We start from the raw sequence: 20,104 nt of genomic DNA on the forward strand, positions 1-20,104 counted from the left end.
ATGCAGAGGAAGCAATATTTGTAATGTGTTTGTGCCAAGAGAGATTAGAAGTCAGGGTCATCCCCAAAAGAGATGTATCATTTTGCCTAGAAATTGGAGTGTCACTAAAGATAAGCATAGGAGCAAAGAATCCTTTTTGCGAGATAAGACAAGGCTCAGTTTTAGAAGAATTGAAATCAACTAAGTTGTCTTTGCCTCACTGGAGAATTACCTGCAGATCGGCATTTAAGGAATTGGTAGCAGATTTTTGAGAAGTTGAAGCTGATTGGGCAGAACAAGGTTTTTTAAATTGGAAAGTGGAATGCAATGTGCTATCATTGGCAAAACTATGGATAGCATTTCCAGTCAATGGAAGAAGGTCATTAATATACAAGAGGGAAAAGAGTGGGGGAAAAAACAACGTTGGGGAACATTAGCATTAGTGGAGAAGTTAGAAGACAGAGAACCATCTACCATCACCCTCAGTGAGCGATCAGAGAGAAAACTGGATAACCAATTACTAAAAACAGTTGGCAAACCATAAGATGGAAGCTTGTTTAGAAGACCTTTATGCCAAACACGATCGAAAGCCTTTGAGATGTCAAGAGCAACTACTTGTGTTTCAGCGAACCTTTCCATTCAATTAGTCCATAAATGGGTAACATAAGCCAGAATATCACCAGTAGATCGACACTGACAGGATCCAACTGGCGATCGTTGTTCAGACGGAAGGTTTCTAGGTAGTTTAAGAGTTGGCAGTTAATTGATTTCTCCATTACTTTAGAAAGAATAGAAGTAATTGCAATGGGACGATAATTGGATGGGAGGGATTTGTCACCCTTTTTAGGAACTGGCTGGATATGAGCAAATTTCCAAGCAGAAGGAAAAACACCTTTGGAATAAGAAAGTGAAAAAAAGGTGGCAGAGAACAGCAGTAAGTTCAGGAGCATAGGTTTTGAGAACAATTGGACAAATACCATCAGGACCAGGAGCTTTCGTAGTATCAAGATTCATCAAAATGCTTCTGATATCCTTTTGACGGAAGACCACAGGAGGCATTGAATGGAGCATGTTTCACCAAGATCATTAATACACGAGTTGGAAGAAAAATGGGATGCTAGCAGGTCAGCTTTATCCTTGGTCGAAGTGACAACAGAACGATTTGGTTTGGAGAGAGGTCGGCAAACGTTGCGGCCAATAGCTTAGGCATGAGACCAGAATGCTCAGCTACCATTAGAGCAAGAAGCAAGTTTTCTACTCTTAGCGTGTTCAAACTCTAGTTTGGACTGATTAATAACTGCTTTACAATTGTTGTGAGCATTGGTATAGGTAGAAAATGAAACTGAAGAATTAGAAACAAGCCAATTACGGTATGCAACTTTCTTCTCTTTAACAGCCTTAGCACATTTACTGGAAATCCAAGGTTTAGATAAAGGATGAGATTTTAAAGTGGAGTGGGGAATAAAGGATTCCATTCCTGCAAGAATAATTTCATTGACTTGATCTGAGCAAATGTTGACATCAGAAGTTTTGAAACAGTAATCCGACCAAGGAAAAGAAGAAAATAAATCTCGCAGGTCATCTCATTTTCATTCTTGTAATGCCAAACAATAAGAGGCTGGGAATAGCAACGAGATAAAGGCTGCATTGGAGAAGAGAATCACCAAGTTGTGATCTGAGGTGCCGAAAGGACCTCTCACTTCGACCGTGTACTTAGAAGGGTTGTTTGTGAGAAAAAGATCAACCATGTTGGCTGTATGGTTAGGATTGTCCGGTATTCTTGTAGGTAAATGAACAATCTGTGCAAGGTCGTTAGTAATTGCAAAAGCCTCGGCATCTCAACCAGCTGCGTCGGTGTGACTAGAAAATGGAAGCCAGCTGGAGTTGTGAACATTAAAATCACCAAGGAAAATTACTTCACTATTAGGAAAGTTGGACTGGAGAAAATCAAGTTTCAAAGTGAGGAAGTCAAAGAGCTCTAAGTTATTAGTGGAGTTGGCAGAACGGTAGAGACAACAGATGAATTTGACACAATGAGGCAGACAGATTTTAAGCTAGAGAAGATCGAAACAAGGAGATTCCAAATTACCAAGTCTCTGACAGGGAATATCGGAATGGACATGTGCACAAGTACCACCTTTCAGGCGAGTGGAAAAAAAAAACGTAAATTGCAGCCATTATCAACCCACTGCAGGATGGAAGCCTCCTCAACAATTCATGCTGAGGGAAATGGACCATAATCTGCCAGCTGGTCCAGTGCGGGTTGGCAGATCGATCGTCTTCAGCAGTCAGGGGCTTGAATCCCGGTCTACTCAAAGAGTGTGTGCTACTGAAATCCCGCTCCTGACCACTCGGCTACGGAAAACCTTGAGGCGAGAGGAATCATAGAACAAATAATTTTGGCAACTGAGATGAGCAGTAGTTGAATCAACTGATAACTGAGATTCTGTCAGAAAAAGTACATGGGGTTTGGCAGACTGCAAGTGGAAATGGACATCGTTGAGATTAGAATTGAGACCATGTATATTTGTGAAATGAATTAGGAAGTGTTTGAGCGGTTTAGATCTTTTCGCACATAAGCTTACTCCATTAGTTGGACAATTCATGGTGTATTCAATGGTAAGAAAAAGTAGGTGGGACATGCTGTATGAAGTAATAAAATTTTAGGATATGGTGTACACATGATAAGAATATACCCATATCCTTGATATAACGTAGCCTTGACAATGCCCTCCCCCTCACATACACACTACTCGGACTCCCTCCAGTCGCCATTGGCAGAATAGAAGTAGCAAGATTATACACTAACTGATCCGGAAGCCTCCTAGAGAGTTACCAATAGGTTCGGTCTGGTGTACTAACTAGCTGCCATCCTGCGAACACCATTTTAGAGCTGTACCCTCGAAATGTAAGGAAGATTGGATCTCGCCACAATGTTCATCATAACATCAAAAGTCATCAATCATACTGCATTATGGAAGAGATGGGGAAGGGTTGACCAGAACTTAGCTCTGATGACTAAAAATGGATTCCACCACTTCAAGCCTCCAATAAGTAAAGTGGTGGTATTGCACAGGTTGATGAGAGTCATCTACCACCTAGTACTGCCTGGTAACACAGAGAGGCAGCATTCCTCCATGTGGTGTGGGCGCCACACCTCGACTCCTGCTTATGTTGATTCACACCTGGGTGGTCACCCAACATGTGTTTGTGCATGGAGGTTATACCCAAGATTACTAACATTCCCACCATTGTTAAGGTGCAAGCAGAGGATTTGGCTGCCACAGACCGTCTGGACTTCGCCGAAATTGGGTCCACTTGACTTGAGTGTCACACGAATATCAGTTACATCAGTATTTTAGACTTCCAGGTAGCAAGTACAGCTTGTCTGGCATATCTGAGAGAATGTCTGTGACAAACTCAAGGACCTAATCCAACCACTGAGATTGACAGACCTCTTACAATGTGAAAAAAAGTTTGCGAACCCCCTATATACAGTATATATATTTATTCATATTTTGCAGACCCCTTGGAACTAGGGGTCTGCGAAACGACCATCTGGATCAGGTCAAATTATTTGTTCTATATATAGCAAATTGATGATAAAGATGTTATTACGTATATATGTAAAATTAAGAATAAAGTTGAGTGGTTTTAAATATAAAACTTTGAATTTTCTTTTCAGAAAACCCAGTGTTCACACACGTACACATGCACACACAGAGAGCGAGAGAGAGAGAGAGAGAGAGAGAGAGAGAGAGAGAGAGAGAGAGAGAGAGAGAAATATATAAATAAATATATATACTGTATGTAGGGGGTTCGCAAACTTTTTTTAAATTTTTTAAGAGGTCCGTAAATCTCAGTGGTCGGGGAACCACCACTCTAAAGCATACATTATCCATGGATAGCATTCTCTTGTTACTAGGTGCCTAAGAGGACCAGTGGAACAAAGTAAAATGACTGTACCTCATATTTAAAAGACAGCAAACAAATTGCTCTATCTTAAATAAATAAAACAAAGGAACAAGGCTATTCCCTGCTACATGTTCATTACCTTGTTCATAATTAGTGGAGTCTACCAATGTTTAGTGCTGGGACCATTCTTATTTTCTATATTTATTGTTGTTTGGTTTTTTTTAGGAGCATTAGCAACTAAAGCCATATTGCTTTGGGGATATGCGGTGGTCATTCCCCGACCTTTCCGCATCCTCTGTATTTGGTGGTCACAGGCTCGAATCCCGGTCTAATCAAGAAGCGTGTACTACGCGCTGCTGCTCCTGCCCACCTGGCTACGGAGGCACCTCTATTTTTATTATTTATACTTATGAGGGAATATCAAGCTTAAGGTCTAAGTTTGTAGAGGATAAGAAGGGTGGTGGAATGAATAATGAAAGTAATCAGGGTATGCTACTCCAAAAAAAATTAGGCAGATTTCCTGATAAATACCAGTTGAGGTTTAATATTAACAAATGCAAGATACTGCACATGGGTAACAGTAATTCCATTATAACTTAACAACTATATGGTATCACTCGGGGTGGTAGAGAACAAAAAAGATCTGCAGGTAATTGTGAAGTCAGGCAGAATTTTGTAAGCAGAGCAGAAGAGCTGCTAGGACTGATCATAGAGGTTTGTCAATGACATACATGAATTTTTCCAGCAGGGATAACAAGGCGACTTCCTGTCGGTTAAGGCAATGGTTAAGTCATATCTTAAGTACTGTATACAGGTATGACAGCCTTACTTTAGAAAGGATATGGATCTGTTGGAATGTTGAGGAGAAGAGCAATGAAATTAACAAGGGTGAACAAAAGAATGTACTTACAAAGTAAGGAACCAGCTTTTGAAACTAACGACTGGAAATTAGGCACCTGCAAGATCTGATTGAGTTGTTTAAGGATCTGAATAGATTGAGTAAACTAAATGCTGATGGAAACTTTCTTCTTTCTCACACTACATACAAGAATGGTTGCAGGACATATATGCAGAAATTAACCTTCAGCCAGCAGGTAGTTGATTGTTGGAATAAATATCCATCTGGTATTGACAAAGTGGATAATTTGAATCAAGTCAAGAAAGAACCGGACTTACATCATCTATCTGTTAGAGTAAACAGATATATGATATAAGAAGTGTTCCCCCCCCAGTGCTGTATAAGCATTTTCCACTACTGATACTCCACCTGTCCTCCAAGGCCAACTCCAGTGGGTGGGGTCAAAGGATGCTAAAATTTTCAGTCTTCAAAAACTCTGCATGACCAAATCTGTGATTATAACAAAAACTAATTTATAAACTTCAATCCAATTAGGCATTTGTAACAGCTTTGACAATATCTGGTCACACTCCTTTGCAAGCTATTTCGATAAAAACTCTCATTCATCTATGCAAATAACATGTGTTATTGTTTAGCCAACTTATGTCTGTAGTCTTTACTCAATACATTAGTAACAGTAGTACAGGCAAATGATGCAAGAAAGCAAACTTATATAGTACCAGCCAAATTAGGGGGAAAAAAAAAAACACATACTTAACCCATCCACACCCTCTGAGAATTTGTCTAGTCATTCCTTGAATGAATGCAAATAGTCCACTTCCAAAACAAGATGGAAGACTGTTCGGACAATCAACCACATGTTGATAAAGGCAAACTTCCGACATCAATCCTGCAATCATCCAAATCCACAACAAGATGGAAGCCTGTTCCAAAAATCAACCACATGCCAGCTGAAAGCAAATTTCCCCACGTATATCCTGCAACCACACTTCCTCAACTTCAATTTGTGTCCCCTTGTGTGTGTGTGTGTGTGTGTGTGTGTGTGTGTGTGTGTGTGTGTGTGTGTGTGTGTGTGTGTGTGTGTGTGTGTGTGTGTGTGTGTGTGTGTGTGTGTGTGGTCTCAGCAAGAAGAAGGATGCCATCAACATATAGGCTTACTCAATCCATTCAAGGCCTTAAACACTTCAATAAGAACTATCCACAGGTGCCTAGTCTTCAAGCACTCCAATTTTCAGAACTGAAGCCTTTCTTGGTAAGAGCATCTTTCTGTTCCCTTCATTAATCTAGTTTCCCTTTTCTGCACATATTCCAGCAGATCTGCATCCTTCCTAAAATGAGGCCTCCAGAAATATACAGTACTGAACATGTTGCCAAACCGTGGCCTTACACAAAGGGATAATCACCTCCTTATCTCTTCTGGCAACGTTTCTGTATATCATTGTCAGAATTTCATGAGCTGTCAGTCAGCTCATGAGAATGGCAGCCTGTCTCCATTGCTAAGAGAATTTTATATCTGATTGCATGACAATTCAAAGTCTTTTTTTTATTTTCTTCCCTGAATGTAGTACCACACACTTGACAAGTTAAGTAACTTGTCAACTGTGTGGTATTGCCAATCTTTGTAACATCTGCAAACTTAGACATTAAGACTGAACTCCATCAATATCATTAATAAATATCGAAAACAACAATGTACCCAGCACCGAACCCTGGGGACTTCACTAATAACATTAGTTCACAAAGAGCAGTAATTTTGATATCATATACTGGATTTTCCTGAAATCCAATATATTATGTCAAAATTATTTTTTGCATAGATTTCCTTGGTCATTGCAAGTAACCTATCAGATGGATTAGACAAGACTGTCCCTTAATTAACTCCAGTATATAGGAACCTTCTCTGAGTCCAAGAATGCTCTCATAATAATGGCTATGGGTTTACTTACCTCCTTTGCTGCCTCCTTAATATAAGAGGCCAGATTCCATCCATCCCAGGTGGCATTTTTATGTCCTTTTCAATAATTTCTTCTCCACTATCATTTCAGTTATCACACACTCATTTAGATGTTCATTAGAGTCTGATAAACTTCTGGAATTCCCTCCCCTAATGAATTCCTCATGTGTGAATGCAGATGCAAAATACCTATTCATTTCTCGGCAATTTTTTTTTTTTTTTTTAACAAATTCCCTTTATTAAGTAAAAGGTTAAACTATAAAAATGCAAAAAACATAATATTACATACATGGGTCATTGCATCATAATAACCTAACAGCAATGTGACGAACTCCCCAGCAGCTCCACCTTCGCCTCAAAGGTGGTACTTGTGCATATGTCGGTTCTGATATTCCCTGTCAGAGACTTGGCAATTTGGAATCTCCTCTCTTTGATCTTCTCTGGCTTAAAATCTCTCTACCTCATTGTGTCAAATTCATCTGTTGTCACTACCATTCTCCCAACTAAACTAATCACTTGGAGCTCTTTGACTTTCCTCTCTTTGCAACTTGACTGTCTCCAGTCCAAATTTCCTAACAGTGAGGTAATTTTCCTTGGTGATTTTAATGTTCACAACTCCAGCTGGCTTCCGTTTTTTAGTCACACCGACCCAGCAGGTCGAGATGCTGAGGCTTTTGCAATTACTAATGACCTAGCACAGATTGTTCATTTACCTACAAGAACACCGGACAATCCTAATCATACAGCCAATACACTTAATCTTTTTCTCACACACAACCCTTCTAAGTACACGGTCGAAGTGAGAGGTCCTTTAGGCACTTCAGATCACAACTTGGTGATTGTCTCTTTCTCTCATGGCTATTCCCAACCTTGTGTTGTTTGGCATTACAAGAATGCAAAATGGGACGACCTACGAGACTTCTTTTCTTCTTTTCCATGGTCGGATTACTGTTTCAAAACTTCTGATGTCAATGTTTGCTCAGATCGTGTCAGTGAAATTATTCTTGCAGGAATGGAATCCTTTATCCCACACTTCACTTTAAAATCTCGTCCTTTATCTAAACCTTGGTTTTCCAATAAATGTGCTAACGCTATTCAAAAGAAAAATGTTGCATATCGTAATTGGCTTGTTTCTAATTCTCCAGTTTCATTTTCTGCCTACACCAAAGCTCACAACAATTGTAAAGCAGTTATTTAACAGTCCAAACTAGAGTTTGAACAGGCTAAGAGTAGAAAACTTGCTTCTTGCCCTAATGGTAGCCGAGCATTCTGGTCTCTTGCCAAAGCTATTGGCCGCAACTTTTACCCATCTCTGCTCCCACCTCTGTCCAAACCAGATGGTTCTGTTGTCACTTCAGCCAAGGATAAAGCTGACCTGCTATCATCCCATTTTTCTTACAGCTCATGTATTAATGATCTTGGTAAAACACCTCCCACCATTCCCAACACGCTCCATTCAATGCCTATTGTGGTCTTCCATCAAAAGGATATCAGAAGGATTTTGACAAATCTTGATGCTAAGAAAGCTCCAGGTCCCGATGTATTTCTCCACTTTTTCTCAAAACCTGTGCTCCTGAACTTACTCCTATTCTTTGCCGCCTTTTTTCACTTTCTTATTCCAAAGGTGTTTTTCCTTCTGCTTGGAAATTTGCTCATATCCAGCCAGTTCTTAAAAAGGGTGACAAATCCCTCCCATCCAGTTATCGTCCCATTGCAATTACTTCTACTCTTTCTAAAGTAATGGAAAAATCAATTAACCGTCAACTCTTAAACTACCTTGAAACCTTCCGTCTGAACAACGATCGCCAGTATGGATTCCGTCAGTGTCGATCCACTGGTGATATTCTGGCTTATGTTACCCATTTATGGACTAATTCAATGGAAAGGTTCGGTGAAACACAAGTAGTTGCTCTTGACATCTCAAAGGCTTTTGATCGTGTTTGGCATAAAGGTCTTCTAAACAAGCTTTCATGTTATGGTTTGCCATCTGTTTTTAGTAATTGGTTATCCAGTTTTTTCTCTGATCACTCACTGAGGGTGATGGTAGATGGCTCTCTGTCTTCTAACTTGTCCACTAATGCCGGTGTCCCCCAAGGTTCAGTTCTTTCCCCTACTCTTTTCCTCTTGTATATTAATGACCTTCTTCCATTGACTGGAAATCCTATCCATAGTTCTGCCGATGATAGCACATTGCATTCAACTTTCCATTTTGAGAAACCTTGTCCTGCTCAATCAGCTTCAACTTCTCGAAAATCTGCTACCAATTCCTTAAATGCCGATCTTCAGGTAATTCTCCAGTGGGGCAAAGACAACTTAGTTGATTTCAACCCTTCTAAAACTCAGTCTTGTCTTATATCTCGCAAAAAGGATTCTTCTGCTCCTATGCTTATCTTTAGTGACACTCCAATTTCTAGGCAAAATGATATATCTCTTTTGGGGATTACCCTGACTTCTAATCTCTCTTGGCACAAGCACATTACAAATATTGCTTCCTCTGCATGTAAAAAACTTGGTTTTCTCTTTCACTCTCGGCATTACTTTTCTTCCAAACAGCTGCTCACTCTGTATAAATCGCAAATTCGCCCTGCCATGGAATATTGTTCCCACATCTGGGGTTGTGCCCCCAAAACCTCTCTCAGGCTTCTTGATTCTATTCAGAAGAGGGCAGTTAGATTAATTAATGATTCATGTCTAACAGTGTCTCTCCACTCGCTTTCTCATAGACATACTGTTTCTGCTGCATGCCTCTTCTACAGATACTTCCATGGGCACTGTTCTTCTGAAATGGCTTCTCTAACTCCCGCTCTCTCTATCAAAACAGTCCAAACACGTGCCGCCACCAGCCAACATCCATTTACTGTCCAACTTCAAACCCACAGAACCAACTTTTCATCTTCCTCGTTTATTCATTCAACTGCCGTTTTCTGGAACAACCTTCCTTCATATGTAATTCCTGAAAATTACAATTTACAGAAGTTCAAGTCCAATGTCAACAAATATCTTCTTTCGTCTTCTCAACCTCCAACCCAAGCACGGTACTAAGTACTTTAGGTTCTAATACCTCTCGTGTTTGGGGTTCACATAAAAGAAAAAAAAAAAGTACCTTGCAGTGCCTACAGTGCCAATTTTTTATCTATTTAAGATTTTTAAGTCAGAAACTGTTAATCCCATAGAAAGGAGCAAGGACGCAGAAGACTTACACAAACTCCTCTGTATGAGATTGTTATTGACGATACTATAGGACTGATAAGATATTCCGCTTCTATTAACCTTTTGAGACTCATGTTTTATTGTAATAGTCAGATTTTATGCGGTGAACGTGCTGAAGGTCCAGACTGGTCTCTATAATCTGAACATCCAAAAGATAGATGGAGTGATCCCGAGCACAAAGGAAGTCTGATTTTCTGATACCCTCAGCAGCTGAAAACCAAGGTTCCTTTCTAACTTCCCAGCCCCTCTGGTGCAACCAATTTTCTACAAGGGTTAGAGTTAAAAGACATGATGCTATAGTAAAGTATCATGTCTTTTAAGCTATGTGGGTGAGCAACTCAACTGCATTGCATTAAGCTCTGCATTGCTATCTGTACTATGTCCTTTTGATGTTCTAGAGGGAGTAGGAAAGGCATTGATCCTAGTTTTCCCTAGGTTAATAAAAGCATAGCCGGATAGCAATTTGGTTCCATCACCCACCCCACCGGTGTTGTGAGTGAACCTGGTTAAAATTTTTGAAACAACAGCCATCATAGGAGCCATGCAGGAGATTCCTCCATCTCTTCTTTATGAATCTATAAAAACATTTCTATCCTTTAACAAATTCTTAGCCGAGCTCAGTCCTTTCTTCATGGCTGGCCTTTCAATTAAGTAGCGTACTAGGTCAGAAGCAGAGCCCAGTTGCTTCTCTAATCTTCTAATCTTTATTTCTTTATTATTATTATTAATATTCATATGATGCAAAGGAGCCTGAGGCTTATGCTGCACCAGGAGAAAAAAAAAGTTCCTGAGTAACCCTGAGAGAGAGAGAGAGAGAGAGAGAGAGAGAGAGAGAGAGAGTGTGTCAAAAGTAGAAGGGAATCACCAAGAAAGAGAAGAATGATGATAACCAGCTCAGGACCCTGGGTGTGCCAAGCCCATACTCACCAGATGTAAGCCCCTGGGGTTAATAACAGAATAAACCATCATAACAATGGAATATCTAGCCCCTCATCCACAATGTTAACATAGAAGTACGCATTTACCCCGTCATTTGGCAACCTAAGCCATATCTTAATAGCAAGTCTAACCTGGGTGTCCCAGGCATTAAGACTGGAAGCCATTACCCTCCCCAGCACTAAACAATGATAAAAACATTGATAAAAGCCTCTGCTGGGGTTTTAATGGTGCTTTTTGAAGCCACCTCAGCAGATGGCCCATGGAGACAGTCGGATAAGATTTACCAGAGACATCAATGGCTATTCCCAAATATTTCTAGGTCCAATTAATATCACCCAAAGATAACCTGGCTTCATCTATTATGAAGTTCTTGGGCACCAGCCACCCAAGATAGTGTCGAACTCTTCTCAACATTGATTCTAAGACCCCTGGCACTGAAGAAATTATTCGCCTCATCTAAAAGGCACTGCAACCCGGATTGTGTGCAAGCCGCCAGGATGAGGTCATCAGTGAAGGCCAAAGCATTCACATTATATTGTCCAAGTTTAAAACCAATATATGAGGGAATTTTACAAAATAATTGGTCTAAAACCAAATTAAAAATGAAAGGTGACAAAGGAACACCTTGTCGCACCCCATTAGTTGGACATAGCTTAAGGCAATCACCTCTAAACCTCATCGAGGTAACACAGGAGTGGTGCAATTTAAAAATATAATTAATAAAAGTTTCAGGCAAACTTTTATTAATTTCTCATACTTTCCTCTGCAGCACCTCAATAATAGCATGAAAAGAGACACTATCAAATGCTTTACACAAATTAATAAAGGCTACATGGAGAGCCTTGAGATCCTTTCCTGCAACAGTGATCAATGATTGTAAAATAATAGTATTTTAGGATGCTCCATCAATTGGAAGAAAGGCTTTCTGTCTACTAACCCACTTCATCATAGAAGACAGTCTGCTTGCAAGGATCTTGTGATATGTTCTCAATATAACAGAAGGCACAGTTATTGGTCTGAATTCAGATGGTAATTTTGAATCAACCTTCTTTGTAATAAATATAGTATATGCATCATACAAACACTGGGGAATAAAATCGACCCATAAAAATATGTGCCTAATTAGGTCAATCAAAAGTTTTTCTGGAATGGATCTTAATTGCGTTGGAGTCACTCCATCAGGACCAGGGCTAGATGATATCACTGGAAAAGCAGATCTGTTGAACAGTGTCATTGACAGGTAACCCAATGACACCAAGTGGCCCAATGTGATTCAACCCTGTCCTTTTAGAGAAGTGTTTGCTGCTCTTCTTTGCATTCTTTACTGGAGACTTTACTTAATCTTCCTTAGTTTGCCTAACTTCCTTTGTGGCTTGATTACAGAATAATTTATACATACCACAAGCTTCTGTATCAACTGATAATTTATATGCATCTCATGCATTTTTCTTCTCTGCTACATCTGTCTTTGAGGAAAGACAGATGTAGGATAGATGTGCGGAAATTTGCCTTTAGCCAGCGGGTAGTTGGTTGGTGGAATAGACTTCCATCACTTGTTGTGGAAGTTGATAGCCTAAACAAATTTAAGGCTCAGCTGGACAGGTATTTCGAACAAATGGAGGGGTGAAATTGGAGTGTTTTTTTTGGCTGATGCTGAACAAGCTTGCTTTCTTGCATCATATGCCTCTGCTAATGCTAATGCCTCAATAGTTCATCTGACATCCACTTAATCCTAAGCCTTAAACAGTTCCTTTGTTGGTATGAAAAAGCCTAGTAGCTTGTAGAATTAATTCCCTGAATGCTTAATTCCATTTAGAATTTGCTGTTGATAACATAATCAGTTGATCCCACTTCACAGAACTTAAAAACTGTCTGAGAACGCTATAGTTACTTTTACAAAAGCAAAAGATTTTCCCTTTACCCTTGACAGAAGTGATGTTGTTAACTAAATTCCACATTAGTACACTGTGATCACTTTAGCACCTGGTCAGTTCTTTACCTGCAGATTCTTAATGCATGAAGAATCACTACTGATAAACAAATCAAGTATTGCTTCCTCTTGTTACTTCACTAACATGCTGCTTTACAAAACAGTCTTCCAGTAAAAATGCAAAAGTCTTGCTAGTGTGTGAATTTTCAACCTATAAATTCCAGTCAACATCTGGAAAGTTAAAGTTGCCCATTATAACACATTCTGATTTACTGGCCCACTCACCTGTATGTGGCGAGGGGACCATCCAATGATGCTGCTAAACTTCAAGATTAGCATTACTGGAATCCAATGCCCACAGCCTAGGTTCCAGGCTAACACCATAGGAATCCGGCAAGTTTGCTGTGCACTGCGGCTCAATGGAAATTCGGAAAAGGGGGGGGAGGATCCTGGTGGTTGAGGGACCCACTTTCAAAACAACTTTGGCCCCTGCTTCGACAAGAGAGGTAGTCCTGGATGGCTCAGTAAGGATCAATTGGCTAGTGGGCTCACCTGCAAGGGTCAACCGTGTCAATGCTATGCACCAACCCTCATGGTCCAAGGGACAGGATTCAGAATCTATACCCATACCGCTAGTGGTGTGGGTATAGAGTCTGGGAAGCCCTGGTATCCCACTCCCAAGCACATTTATTGCTTGCTGGGTAGTGGGCATCCCTTTGGGCTCCATGGTGGATGGGGAGTTTAGGCACTGACAAATAAAAAAAACTCCATGAATCCTGATAAAATTCTTTCTTTTGGGGCCAGAACATTGCTTCCTATCCAAAAAATTAGATGTGTACCCAGCTGATGTCAGTTCAGCAAAAAACTGAAACCGTATCAAAAAACTGAAACAAAAACTGAAAACAGGCCCAACACTCCGTTTCCTGATAATGCACTCTACAAGTTAGAGACCTTTAGGGAAAATGTGACCCTTTTTTATCCAGAAGGGTTTGGAAGGCTCTCTAAATCAGTAAAACTATTACTTCAAGATAAATTTTATACCCCAAGGAGAACACCCTACTTGCTTACGAGCATGCCAGAGGTGGAAGGAGGAAAGAGAAATTCAAAGACTCAAAGGCAGAGCTGAACATATCATACCAGGAAGCAAGAAAAATGGTGAAACCTATGAATACAAATAAACCAACCTACACTCAGAAGGTAGCAAGGATATATTCCATCAGAACTTAGACTGAAATGACCATGACACAAAAGGAGTCATTCACTCCCATTGTACACTACCTGCCAAGTTCAATAAAACCTGCACAGAAGGATCAGTGAGCTGCCACTCCTATATTTGAACCTCCTAATGCTCTACCACAGGCCCGGGCAAACAATGGCCTGCTGGCCGCATGCGGCCTGCAGCACAGTTTTGTGCGGCCCGCGAGCTTTAATTGTATTTTCTAAAAAAGTTTACTTATTTTATGCCTTTTGCGACGCCTTTTTGGAAAATAAATTTCTATATATAATACATTATAGAATTTGTCGACTTGTAAATTGTTTTATCATCTCTGTATTGTTCAAATTGAGATAGAATTTGAAATTGTGCACGAACCGGAGCGAGCCAATGGGCGCTTTTATAACGGTATAATTTGCGATTATAAACTAACCATGCGAAACTACGGTAACAGACAACAGGCGATGATGACAACGGCTTCGGCGCCTCTGTAGCCAGGTGGGCAGGGGCAGCAGTGTGTAGCACACACTTCTTGATTAGACCGGGGTTCGATCCCGTCACCACCAAATATGGAGGATGCGGAAAGGTCAGGGAATAACCACCGCATATCCCGGAGAAATATGGCCTTAGTTGCTAATGCTCCTAAAAGCCAAATAACAAACAAAACAACGACAACGGCTTTGCTGCGGTGGCGAAGTAATAGGATAGGACTGCTGACCGGCCGCAGTTCCAATCTGTTTTCTCTGACTGTCATCCTGCAGTTAAGTTTTTTTGCGTTATCTTCGGTTATCATCTTGGTGCCAGTAGCGATAAAAGTAATATTTACGCCCTTTTAAAAATGAATGAAAAACAAAAAATTCAACATAGTATCGTATCTTCAATGCAGAGTGGAACACAAAATATTTTTTTGCTAACATACCGGTAAATAACAAGACTATTTGTCTCATCTGCCGGGAGAGTGTTGAAAGAGTACAATATTAAAAGACATTTCACTACTAAACATTCCGAATATGGTGCCAATTCAACTCCGGAAGCGAGAAAGAAAACTGCTGATGGATTGATTCAAAATTTATCTAGACAACAAAATGTGTTTATGCGGCTAACTAAGAAACAAGAAGCTACTGTAGAGGCAAGTTTTGTTATTTCTCGTATAACTGAAAAAAGCAACAATCCTTTTTGTGATGGAGACTATATTAAAGAATGTATGACTAAAGTTTGTGGAATTATATGTCCTGACATTAAACACAAATTTGAGAATATAAGTTTATCTCGGCGAACCGTAGTAAGAAGAATTAAATGTATCGATACAAATTTGAATGAGCAATTATTTTCAGTATTAGAATCCATAATATGGTAGTCGATAGCTCTCGACGAAAGTAACGACCAAAAGAATACTGAGCAGTTATTAATTTTCATGTGTGTGTGTGTGTGTGTGTGTGTGTGTGTGTGTGTGTGTGTGTAATGGAGGTTTAATGGCGCATAAGCTGCTGAGGCTATAGTGCGCCTATTCATAGAAAACTGCTAAAAATAAATTTTTGTTGTAATAACTTGATTTTTGTTACAGTGATCTTTCAGAATTTATGATATAGTCCAATTTTTTTCAGGAAAGAGAAAAATTCATTGAGATTTGCTTCCTCGCCAATAATGTCATTTAGTGTCATCGGTTCTCGCAGATTTCTCAGGGAAGATAGGACGGATGTTCTGCCTTGTTGATACTGTGGGCAGTCAATTAGAATATGTTTCACTGATAACTGTGTTAAACAGTGTGGACACTGAGGAGGATCCTCTCCTGTGAGTAGATGGAGGTGAGTGAGATACGTATGTCCTATTCGTGCCCTTGCAAGTACCACTTCTTCTCTTCGCACTGTTTTGGTACTAGTGTGCCAAAGCTTTGGGTGCTGTTTCAACTGATAGAGTTTATTATTGGTTTGGGAGTGCCATAGATCTTTCCACTGCGCGACACATGCTGTTTGTATGATGCGATTGTAGTCAGAGGCTGGAACATGGACGGAGGTTAAATCAAAAGTTGATGGATTTTTAGCAGATTTGTCAGCGAGTTCGTTCCCCTTTATCCCCGAATGTGCTGGGATCCAGCAAAAGGTCACTGATTGATGATGTTTTTGTATTTGCAGTAGGAGACTTCTGATTTGATCTAACACAGGGTGAACCTTGTAGGAGGAATGTTGCATTGCTGTAATTGAGCTGAGCGAGTCCGTGTATATTATGTATTTTACAGATGGGTAGTGAATCAGATGTTCTAAGGCTAATTTGATTGCATGGAGTTCTGCTGAGAAGCTGCTATACTGAGTTGGAAGAGAAGCCGAAATGATTGAAGTAGGAAAAACTGCCTCTGCTCCTACCGCTGAATGTGATTTGGAGCCATCAGTATAGATCGGTAAAAAATCGGCATATTTATGAATATGGCTTGCTTGGAGTTGTTTCACATTGATTATTGGTAGGCGATTCTTTCCCCATTCTTGAAGATGAGTATCACAGGTTAATTGTAGAGGCGGACTCTAAGGTGGTTGAGAGTAATTCATTACTTGTTGCCTGTTGGAAATTGGAACATTCCAACTCTGTGTTATTTCAATTAGGCATAAGCCTGCTGGTCTTATTTTAGTGGGTTTGTTTCTATAGAGATTTTGCAGTGGTGGATTAAAAAGGTATGGCTCAACAGGATGCTGCCAGCAACTTTGTATTCGGGCTGCATACTTAAGAAGCAGCATTTTTCTGCGGAGGTAAAGAGGTGGCTCATTAGCTTCAATATATAAACTATGAATAGGAGAGATCCTGAACGCCCCAAGTGCAATCCGCAGTGCACTATGCTGTATAGGATCTAGCCATCGTAGTATACTCTTACGAGCAGAATCATAGAGTGGAGCACCATAATCCAATCGGGATCTAATAAGTGATCTATATAAAAGCAGCAAAGATGTACGGTCTGCTCCCCAAGACAAGGCAGATAAAGCTCTTAGTATGTTTAGTTTTTTGAGGCAGGAAGTACGTACAAATTTAATGTGCTCAAGGAAATTTAGTTTCCTGTCAAGGAAACTAAATTTCCTAAGAATCCTAAGAATCTGATGTTGTTAGTCACTGGAATGGTAAAGTTTGATATATGAAGTTCAGGGTCTGTATGCATTTTTCGTTGATTACAAAAATGGATGGCAACATTCTTCTGCTGTGATAGCCGATAGCCATTTAACCTTGCCCACCTTTGGACTTTATTCAGGGATATCTGCAGTTGCCGTTCAATGGATCTCATGTTCTGGGAATGGCAAGAAATAGAGAGATCATCAGCGTAAAGGTAGGTCTGAACAGCATTTGGAAGTTCTTTTGTGATGGAATCGATTCTTAGGGCGAAAAGGGTTGCACTCAGTACAGACCCTTGTGGCACTCCTTCTTCCTGTGAAAATGTCGCAGAAAGTGAGTTGTGATATCGAACTTGGAATGAACGATTCTGAAGAAAGTTCCTAATGAATATGGGCAGGTTGCCTCGTAAACCAAGAGCATAAAGGTCACTGAGAATGCCACGATGCCAGGTAGTATCAGAAGCCTTCTCTATGTCTATGGAAACCATAACAAGATGTTCATTTTTTACAAAGGCATTACGAATTGCAGACTCAGCTTTGATCATGAGATCTAAGGAGGACCTGTTCTTACGAAACCCATGTTGGTGATTACTCATTAGGTGTTCTGTTTCGATGATCCAAACAAGTCGATTATGGATAATTTTTTCGAGTAGTTTACCAAGGCAACTGGAGAGGGAAATTGGTCTGTAATTGTATGGACTGGTAGGATCTTTACCGGGTTTCAAAAAGGCAAGAACTGCTGCATGATGCCAAGTGCTGGGATAAATGTTTTCCAGAAATATTCAGTTATAATAGATCAGCAGTATTTCTAAGTTTTTGTCTCCAAGGTTTTGTAACATGATATAAAATATTCCATCTGGCCCAGCGGCACTGTTGCGTGTTGGAAAAAATACACAAGACAGCGCCACTAGTGTGAAGTCAAGTGAAATGTGCTCCTACTTTTTGGATGTGTTTGTGCATCTTTAGCAACCCCTGAGCTGGAAAAATAAGTGTCAGTGAAAATATATGAGGTGGTGAGTCTAGAGGTTAAGTTTTGGGAGTTGGGGTTGAATATTTACACAGAAATAACTGATTTAAATTTTACAACAATTTGTGCTCTCATTTCATATAGAGAAACATTGCTCCATAGGAAAAGCATTGTGGAAATCCTATAGTGAATTTTCCCATAGAAGTTGCATTGGTCCATAGACTTTATATGGGACAAGATGGCTGCCTGGCTTTAATTCTTTTTAAGTGTCCAGGGATACACTATAACAGGGATAGTGACACCTATCTGTGGTGGTTATATAATTTCAGGTGGAATTTTGTTATTAAAATTTGAAAATTCAATGTTTTCCTATGGATGGACTTTTTCCCATAGGTTAACATAGGATTTATGGTGGGCTGGTTTTGGGCTAAAATTAGCAAACCTTTAAAACTCAATATCTGCTTAACTATTGGGATTGAGGTTCTCATCTTTGGTAGGTGAGTTCTTAAAGAAATTACTTATTTTTCAAGATTTTTTCTAGCTCCATCTGGTGATTAGGAGCTGAGATACAGGAACTAGGTTTAGGCAAAATCAAAACTTTTATGCTGATTTTTGCCCATTGGTTAACATTGGAAAATATATATATTTTGAACCAGATTTTTATTGTAGGTGAGAGGTAAGTGTAAGGAATACAGGACAGTCAAGCAGAAGAGGATCCCTTTAATAAATAAATAAAGAACTATTATTACAGGAAGAAGAGGACTTATTAGAGATAAGGAGAATCGTGGTAGTTTTCTTTAAACAAAACATACATTATGGATATAGAATCTAGTAGGGAGATAGCTGGGGATTTGGATATAGAGGGAGTGTTCTCTGGCGAGTCTGGGGGATAAACCAGAACCCCGTAAGAAACAAAATGGTAAAAATGTTGTTATATCAATCAAGGGAAGTTCTAAGGGTGATAAAAGTAAAACGAAACGGAAAACATCTGTTTTTATTGACGTGGAAAAAGGTAAACGCGATTCTGAGGGAGGTACCTCTACTGACTCGGAGTCATCAGCATTAAGATCTCCCGAGGTTTTTAAAACATTAAAAGGTCGTAAGGTTCCTTTGACCCCTAGGGTGGTGCCTCATGGAGACAGGGACATAATCAGTAATATAGATAAAGATAATGTAGTTTGCCCCCCTAAGCTAATTGTGGACTCATCCATGTTAACGGAGCTAGAGGAAGTAGACGTGTCTGATCCTTCCAGTTCATTTGTATCAGATAGGAATCAGAGAGAAGTGACACAGAGATGGGAATCGATATTGAGCTCCCCACTTGATGATGATCCCGTTTCTGGACAGGTCCAGGAGGTCTCTGGAATATGTTCTGCGGTTTCAAGGACTAAAAAAGCCCTCACAGATTTTTTGTTTTCAGAATCCAGCGGGGTTACTGCTGTTGCTGCTAGTCGCATCTTGGGCTTTTGGGCAGATGTGGAAGCAGTGAATACGACTCCACTAGTGGACAATGAGCGCTTAAAGGTACGCTCAGCCGAGCATGAGACTCGTGCGGAACTTTTTAGTAATTTGTTGACGACGCAGACTGAGTCAGGAAGTTTGAATCCTAGATATAAAACATTTGCAAAGGTTGTTGGAAGTGGTTTGATTGGAGAGGATGAACCAGTTTTATCGAAGTCAGTTGGGAATCGTGAGAGTGCTCGCGGTTCTGATCGCGGGGCTCCTGAATTCCAGTCTGACACTAATAACATAGTTATTTTTCGTCCATCAGAAGGCTCTGAGATTGACTCTAGTCTGAGCGGGGGAACATGTTCCCAAACTGTAGCAAGGGACCAACCAGAGAGTATGCCATCTACAAAGGACACCGGAGAAGAGAAGTCAACAGAAGTTCCCTTGGATTCTACCTTGCCTGAAGGCACAGTGTATGAAAAATCTCTAGCCTTGAAGACGGCATTAGAGAATGTTTTCAAAGAACCATCAAACAGAATTACAACAGGTATTAGATCGCCGATTGCAAACATTTTCAGTAAGATGGAAGCCATGCTGATA

At 40.1% G+C, this 20,104-nt stretch overlaps 1 protein-coding gene across 3 annotated transcripts in view; it reads right to left on the minus strand.

The window, feature by feature from the left end:
- LOC150078525 (mitochondrial 10-formyltetrahydrofolate dehydrogenase) overlaps positions 1-20,104 on the minus strand; it is a 910,691-nt gene that overhangs the window by 351,918 nt on the left and 538,669 nt on the right. The gene's annotated exons all lie outside the window — the stretch shown is intronic.

Source organism: Mastigoproctus giganteus, chromosome 11 (assembly GCF_048544385.1).
Source record: "Mastigoproctus giganteus isolate SK-2022 chromosome 11, ASM4854438v1, whole genome shotgun sequence".
Lineage (NCBI taxonomy): Eukaryota > Metazoa > Arthropoda > Arachnida > Uropygi > Thelyphonidae > Mastigoproctus > Mastigoproctus giganteus.